Source organism: Macrobrachium nipponense, chromosome 13 (genome assembly GCF_015104395.2).
Source record: "Macrobrachium nipponense isolate FS-2020 chromosome 13, ASM1510439v2, whole genome shotgun sequence".
Taxonomy (NCBI): Eukaryota; Metazoa; Arthropoda; class Malacostraca; order Decapoda; family Palaemonidae; genus Macrobrachium; species Macrobrachium nipponense.
The window spans coordinates 94,628,902-94,637,953 of record NC_087206.1 but is presented as its reverse complement, the minus strand read 5'-3'; positions in this window follow the sequence as shown (position 1 = coordinate 94,637,953).

Genomic DNA, 9,052 nt, shown 5'->3' with positions numbered 1-9,052 from the left:
TTATTTTCTTCCCTAGACTGTGTATATTGATGCCAATCACTTCTAGCATGGTTGTAATTTTACACTCTATTGGACTGAGCTGGTCCCTGAAATATAACATAACAACTCCATCTTTTTTTATTGAGTCTATCTTTTTTAAACAATTTATATCCAGCTATCTGGTACTCTCCTACGAAGTCTCTTGTTGTCTCTTGTATCTATGTTTCTATGATACATATTATGTCTAATTCTTCACTTGCTACCAATGCTTTGAAGAGATCTACTTTGTTCCCAATAGATTGTGAATTAAACTGCACTACTCTGAGGGACTTTTCTATCTTCTCTTTTGTCCTCGGTGACTTTATTAGTTCCCCTTACTGTCACCATTTCCTGCAGTGCTATTACTAACCAGATTCTGGGATCTTTCTGACTTCTTCTCTTGAATGTTCAGTTCATTGAGGTGCTTCAGAGATTTTCGTTAAGAATGTTTCCTATTAGTTTTGCTCCTTCAAATTCAAGTGAGTTCCATCTCTTTTATATAGTTTTCTATTTCCTCTATATATTTGTTCCAAAAGTTTACAAACCTGACACCTTTTTCTTGGTATATTAACTTCAGTCTTTCATTGATTCCAATTGCCTTGCTAAAGAAGTAGTGGCTTACATTGGTTCTGGGCAGAAGTACTATAAGAATACCATTATCAGTTTTCTCACGGATGTTCTCTACAAAATTCATCAGGTTGGCTACAAGACCTTCTGTCTGGCCAGTTCTTCCATCTTTTAGAAACAAGTTATTTCCTCCTCCCTGCCCTATGATTGCACTTTTTCTACTTTTTACCTTGATTTTTTTTGCTCCTGCATCTGGGTAAGAATTTACTTTTCTCGTACTTGTATTTTTGGCCACAAAATTTAACCCTTGATCTTTTACTAACGAGTCTCCAATTAAGATTGTTTCCTCTTCTTTTTTCCGAGAGCACAGCAAATCTATTTTTTTTGTAGATTCGTTTTGGGGGACAATTGTGTTTCCTGGCTGCTATCACTCTGTTACCAACAACACTCTTGAATTCATCATTTTTATCCTTGTAAGCTTCTTTCTTTGTACCTTGTCTAGTGCTTGTTTCTATTTCATTTCTAGTTCTGGTCTTAAGCAATTGTTTTCTAATCTCCATAATACTCTCTCTATTTTCTACTATGTCGTTGTTCAATTTCTGTTTTTCTCTCTTCTTAGGTCTCCAATTTCCTTTTCCATCCTGTCTTCTCTTCTCTTGCCTTCGAGTTTGTCCTTTGTCAACTCCTTTAGTCCCTTGGTTTATTCTTCTGCTTCCCTCCTCCTGTTGACAGGAGAGACAGACACTAAGACTACCTAGCTTTGATGCACCTGCCTCTTTGTAGTCTACGCACCACTTGTTTACATTGCATTTCGCACATGTATGCTTTGATTTTAACTTTTCTTAAGTCATCTCTGTTTGTGTCTTGGTTTCAATATTTTCATCTGTGCTTTTAATTCATTATTCTTTCTATTGAGGATACCTTTTTATTGTTGCCACACTAACTTACGGTCTCCCTGTTGTTAGACGATCCCAAACGTGTCGCAGCTCCCAACTGAGTAACACAATTTTCCTAGGCAAATGATTTTTCTCCAGGAGTGAACAGCAGCATCCCTTAAATTACTAAACTTCAAACAACCATGAACAGCCAGAATCTTATTACTTGAATGCTTCTCCTCCAATCATGAAATTCCCCAAGGAATGGCCACAATGAATGGCACAGAAGCTCGCCTTAGGTTTTTAGTTGTCTAGGACTCCAACAAGGCACAAAAGCTCTGCAACCTCAGAACAGTTTAGCCTTCACTCAATGGGTAGTGGTTACAGGGGTGATCATTCATTACACGAAGGAGTGAGCGTAACGGGGCACAATAGCAACACCCCATTTATGCATCCCTTTTGCCCCAAGATCTATCCAATCCTGGTCTTTGGAAACATGCAAGAATCTGCCCTACGTTATTTAAAGAGGTTCCAAAGCCTCTGAGATAGATGTCAGCTCCTTGCACTAATGTTATGTCTATGTGTTTTATATATATATATATATATATATATATATATATATATATATACATATATATATATATATATATATATATATATATATATATATATATATATATATATACATATATATATATATATATATATATATATATATATATATATATATATATATATATATGTATATATATATATATATATATATATATATATATATATATATATATATATATATATATATATATATATATAATGTCCTTTTGAGTTTTGTATTTTTTTAGATGTACCAGGAGGAAATCCTTGCAGTTATAAGATGAAATAAATCAGAGAGAGAGAGAAAGTGGGATGGCAAGGTGGCAGGGAGGCGGTTAAAACGGAAGTAAAGTAGAAAGTTTAAAAGAGGTCGCAGCTCGGGGCTAAAGGGACTTTGCAAAAAACCCTTAAGTATTCCCTACTGTGCATTACTCCCTTACAGAGGCGGGAGGAGGAGTAGTGGGGGAGGGGGAGAGGTGGGGGGAGGGAGGAAAGGGGAAGGAGAGAATGATGAAGATAGGACTAGAGAGAACGTAGAAGAGAGAGATGAGATGACAGAGATGAGAGAGAGAGGTGAAAGTAATATATATATTTTTCGGCAACAGAAAATTAAAATCTTCCCGATTGTAGTATTACGATATCGGCAGACAAAGAAAGAAGAATTTTTATTCATTAGCAGATGAAACCTATAGAGGTAGCAAGAAGAAGAAATAAATGAGCAAAACTTTTAAATTGAAATAACTGCAAGTGAGACCCTCTACTTCAGAAAAATGAAGGAAGCATCAGCGGCTGCTCATGGGGGCAAACGGAATGCTTTATTCAAGAAGGGATGCCAAAAGAAGGAAAAAAGAAATCGATGCACTTTTTACCGAAAGGGGAAGGCGACTGAGTGAATCTGAAAATAATTAGAGGAACGTGCAATAAATCCTTAAAGGGTACAAAATGGTTCTGAAAAGATTGCCAGTAATGATGGACATTCACGTTCTTGGAAAAATCTAGCCATAAAAATAGCAGTGAAAGGAATGCAAATCAGTTGATTCTAGGACTGATGGAAATGGTAATCTGGGCAGAGCAAGACGCACACTTTTTCCTGGTACGTGCAAATGCATTTATGTGTGTGTGTGTGTGTGTGTGTGTGTGAGAGAGAGAGAGAGAGAGAGAGAGAGAGAGAGAGAGAGAGAGAGAGAGAGTAACCCAATACAGAAATGAAGGTATTAAGTATAACTGCTTCTAAGATGAAACAGCTAAATGCCAACAATGTTTGCATTCATCATTGTTGCCAAATTAGCCTTATCAAATACATTCAATAATTTGTTATGTATTATGTAAGACAGCTAACAGTAGCTTAGATTTAATTTTAGGTCTAATTCGTAATCAAATATATGCTGGAAATAGATTCGCTAAAAATCTACAGACATATTCAATTTCTTTGTCTGCGATTAAGGTTTCCTTTTCATAATTATTATCTGCCCAAGGACGTCTATCCATCATATAGTCAACATAATTGAAAAACTTAGATCATTACCTATTATTGATCCTTCCTCCTGCTTCCCACCATACCTTCCCCAAAACCGACCCACACACATACACAGCCTGTGAAGTAAGAAATATAGGGAACATGCTTTACACAGGACCTTTATCAAAGGAAAAGGTTAAGGCAATTACCAATTGTGTCTTTAACCATTAAAGGTGTGCTACTCCTTAAAAGTCTTTTGAAGCTACGGGTAAAGAAAAGCGTTATAAGTTACCAACATTGTTTGTTGGTGAACTGAACTTAAATAGATAGAATTCAAAAACTACACATTCAAGAAAGGATTTTCATGAAAATAATTACAAAGTAGGTATGGAAAAAAAATGGACATCTCTTTGCACTTCAAGTCATTCCTACTGTGAATATTGGAACACTTCTCTAAACTGCTCAACAAATCTCTATAAACGTTCATTAAAAATGTCGCTTTACTTTCACTTTATATCTTACTGTTTTCTTGATGGCAATGGGACTTTTAAGGAAATATAAATATATTTAATATTAGTTATTAGAAATGTATGGAACCCTTACTAAATACCATTAATCTTTTTATAATTCTCTTCATAAGAAAATTTTATTAATGAAACAATGCAAGAAGATTATCTATTTTTACAAGATCTTCACTAAAATTTGCATGCGAGCTCTAACCAATTTAGATGTCACTGTTAAACAATATTGACAAAACATCCCGATCAGTGGAAAACAAGTAACATTTTCTGGAAAAAGTGACCTAGAAATTCTAGACTTATTATGATAAGCCAATTTTCTGTTTTTCGTTTTCATTCTGCTGTTGAGAAGATCCTTAATATTGACTTAAATTTGGAATTCTCTTTCTCCTGTGTTTGTGTGTGTGTGTGTGTGTGTGTGTTTTTTTTTTTTTTTTTTTTTTTTAGCATTTCATACAAAGGGCCAGAAAAGCCTATTGTTTCTATGTATACCTTTTTGCTTTAATGGCGTTGTTTTTTTTTAATGCCTAGGGAAGATAATGGCATTTGGCCGCCGGTGCAAGTACATCCGGTTTTGCATGTAAAATGAAACGGCAGAATCGTATCAGTCACAAACTGTTTATCATTGAAAGTCAAGTGCATTACTCATGGACTGAGCAGGACAGCAAGAGACCTTTGCCCAGATTCGTTTAGTGAAATCCAAAGTAAATATAGAATTTAGGGAAACTGACATTAAGAAGGGTTGAAAGGTGTAACAGGACGATAACATCGCAGTTCCACTATGAAACAGATGGAAGAAAGAGAATATGAACGGAGGTACACCAAAAAAGAATGAAAAAGGTTGTAGCTAGGGGCCGTACGGACGCTGCAAAGACAACTCAAGTAATGCCTACAGTGCACCACGTGAGGTGCACTTATGGCACTACCCCCTCTAACGGGAGTGAAATCCAAAGAGACAAGATAGATTTCACGCTAAAAGTCATCTAAGGCATTACTGTTTCTCTATTTGACTTTTTTCACCGATATGTAGAGGGTTTGCAGGGGTAAGGGAAAACGAAGAAATCTTAAAGAATGAAGGAATAACGCTTATCTTGACAATATCAATACTAATCTATTTCTAATTAGTGGCTTGAAGGTTTTGCTACAGATTTACTTTTTGAGAGCGAAGAGGCAAACTTGAAGAACTTCAGGCTGTGACTATGATTCATTCCTTGGTTGCTGTCGTGGTAACATTAGATCGCCATTACGCTTAATGGGAAAGTATTTCCCTTACGCTACTTAGATTCTCTGTCAAATCTGAACGCAGTTAAATATAATACTTTTCCAACAACGAAGGGATTATCAGCTGCCGAGTGGAAACTAATAAGGTGATAATTTAGCTTAAGGAAAGGATGAAAAAAAATTATCTTTCTCGTTGTTAAAAAACGTAAAAAATGCCAAAATAAAAAAAATAAAAATCATGAAATAAGGTAAGTATGCCGGGATAAACTCGTTAAGAGGAGAATGTGCGCTTCACAAAAGCGTTTGTTGCTAAGGAACACAATTAATTCTCATCCAAAAATTAAAAGTAGTATAAGACAACGTATCTGATAGAATTAGGAAGTCAGGAAAGAGAATAAGGGAAACTGCAATTGCTAAATGATGAGATGTCAATAAATCTCGTTCCTCAGGATCACATGAATATAATTTATTTTGAGGTAAATGTGCAGTGGCCAAATAACATTTCAGCATGCATTATTTCTTTCAACCGCGACTGCAGTTTCCTTAGTTGCCGATACTCAAGTAGACCTTACTCATGTGTATGTGTGTGTGTGTGTGTGTGTGTGTGAGAGAGAGAGAGAGAGAGAGAGAGAGAGAGAGAGAGAGAAAGAGAGAGAGATAAGGATCATAGCAATGATATGAATGTTGATATCTTAGGAAAGGATAGCCTAAAACATAATAAAAGATGATTATTAAAACAAGAAGCATACATACATACATACATACATACACACATACATACAGACATACATATATACATACAATATACATGCATACATACATATACTCAAGAGCATTTGTAGACTTTCATCTTCCTAGCAAAATGTAAATGAGCGAGCCGCCGATGGAATTATTTCTCGAATAAGATGAAACTTCCCTTGATAACACGGCTCTTTGCCTCATCTCTTCCAGACCCCTCATAATTAGAATTAGCTCGTCTTGCTTCTCTCAAGAGATATTCTTACATAATCTTGCGTACTCTTTACGTGGTTAATAAGGCCTGGCGGATAAAGATGAAGAGTTCTCGCCGAAACACGGATTCTTTTTCCGCTCCTCAGATATAAAGAAAGAAAATCAATCCTAAATTTATTTCCACTCTTATTTTTCGGTGTAAGGAAGGTTGTGCACTTATTTTTGACCTCTCTTTGGAATAAAATCCTAAATCCTAAATTAATCATCATATTAATTTTTAAATGAAGGGGAACAAACAGTTTTTTTTTATACTTTATTTAGTTGGGTTTGGAAAAGGGGCTTCCCATCTTTAATAGTTCTATGAACATTTTAAAATCTCTAAGCAAAGTTCTCAGATGAACTCCAGGATCGCACAATAATTCATACCTTTTGTTGTGACTAATTAATGACCACTCATCCTGAGAAGAAGTAGTGATAGAGTGCTATAGTGTTCTCTCTGAAGAAATTCAAAGGGTTTGTACATCTATAAGAACAGTAGCAATTTTCATTCTTAGGCTAAAGAGTAAAGTTGAGCCGTGATGGTGAGTTTTATGGTATTTCAAACTTCAATCACGTGTGAAAATTAAGTTCGTTTGTTTACTCAATGCGCGTCATATAAACCGGCTAAATAAATTTAATAAAAAAAACTAATGAAAGAATGAAAGATGGAAGATACTTCAATTAAACGGATAAACCATCTGTGAAAGAAAGCATATCATGTAGAGAAAAACAATATTATTTACTTATGAGTTTTACATGTTTCTATATCCCAAATAATACAAACATTTCTATTTTTAGTCGATAACGGAAACCGATTAGAGTTCCAAAGAAAGTTCTCTTCCCAGAACAATGTTACCCACCTGAAGCATTCATCTTCAATTCTGAAGCCATTTGTTTATCTCCTGCATAAATGAAACCACTTTTATTTTATCGCCACGCAACGTTCACCTTAATGCCTCCGTCCGGTTCTCTTTAACTGCCTAATTAAGATGCATAGTGAATGATTCAGTCAGCCACTGATTCTTTCGTACATAATAGGAATCGCGCCCTCTCGGCTCACCACGCTCTCTCCAATTATCTATTTGCTACGCACTGCGTTGAGAGATCTCATCATTTCCCCGCGGGAGATTTACGGAAGCGGGCTTTTGTTCTTTTCCCCGAATTCATTATTGCTCTCCAACCTTTCGATTCCATGAAATATTTCTCATTTCTACGATGCTTGAACATGGTATGGTAAATTAATGAATGTGGGTTAAGGTATCGGGGCTGCCTTCGTAAATATTTTCTTTCCACTGTTTAAACTTGTCCCAGAACCATTATATATTTTCCCTCTTCTTTACAAAAATGCATCAAACCCATCATCCACTTTTCCTCATCAGTATTTACATCAGTTAAGACTTATACGAACTCTGTCACTTATTTTCCTCATTAATTTCAACTTGTACTAAATCTGTCTCATGTTTTGCTCATTCATTTAAACTTGTACTAAGCCTATCGCATATTTCCCTCGTTATTTAAAACTTGTGCAAACCATGTCACATGTATTCCGTTTGAATTTCATCTTGCATCGGTGCCTCGGTAAAAAAAAAAGATAGCTAGAGAAAATAAACTGAAAAATCGGAAAACATAGAGCGACACTGATACCGAAAATGCTCTCAATCATTGATAAGATAAGCAGGAACCGACAGCAAATTACCATGTATGTTTCATTTAAAAGAAAAAATTCATCTTCCAGTCGTATTGCTAGGGAGTGCACCCTGAGAGAGAGAGAGAGAGAGAGAGAGAGAGAGAGAGAGGAGAGAAATAGAATGTTCCGCGCGAGAGAGATCGATCGAGGATGAGAGAGATTCTTTTTTTTTGAGAAGTTAATCTTTTCTATTTCTATGAGTGTAATTGTAATTGCTTTTTGACTCAGACGAACATTTCTCTATTTAATTTATTCATCATTTTTTCGCGTCTATAATATTCTGGGAATGTAATAAGCATTCATACCGAATGGAATTCCTCATGTGAGTAATAAATATTATGGAATAATTGGCACAAAAAAATGAAGGCGTATTTTAAGCTCTGATGGAAGGGGCTAAATTCTAAAAATTAAGACCATAAAAGAATCTTAATATCCCCATTTATATGAAGAAAACGCTCTTCTAAGAAAAAGGAGAACGTAGAAATAAATAAAAAGTTAACAAGGAGCAAAACCAAATGGAAAAAAAAACGATGGGGGAAGCTAACAAGCGGAAAATGAATATATAGAAAAAAAAAACTAGGAAACAAAACTAACAAGCAAAAGACCACGAAGATTTCTAGCTTAACAACCCTCGGCGTTTGTTGAGTTTATTTTCGGTAAATTATTATTGAATGGAAATAAGAAAATAAAAAAAAATCTCGAAACTGTTTAAAAATTCACCAACGAACACCCAGTCTGAAAAGCAAAGCAAAACCTTGCATACTGTATCCTATAACTATCTTTGAAAGGGAAACTTTTTCTATAAATTTGCCAGTAAGAATTTAGGGAAACGCAAAATTGGGTCATTAACGACTAAGCAGCTCATGATGAAGCAGCCAGTGTTTATCATCAAGTTGGAATATGAGTCCTTATACATCTTTTATGAATTAGGCTCTTTATATGTGCTGATGCTTATACTGCAAATGATAGAGAGAGAGAGAGACGAGAGAGAGAGAGAAGAGAGAGAGAGAGAGAGAGAGAGAGAGAGTATACATATGAAAGAAATATCATGGCATATACTCAGAAAGCTTTATTATAAACATATTGCTTCAAAACGGTATATACCTACATACGTGCATATATATAT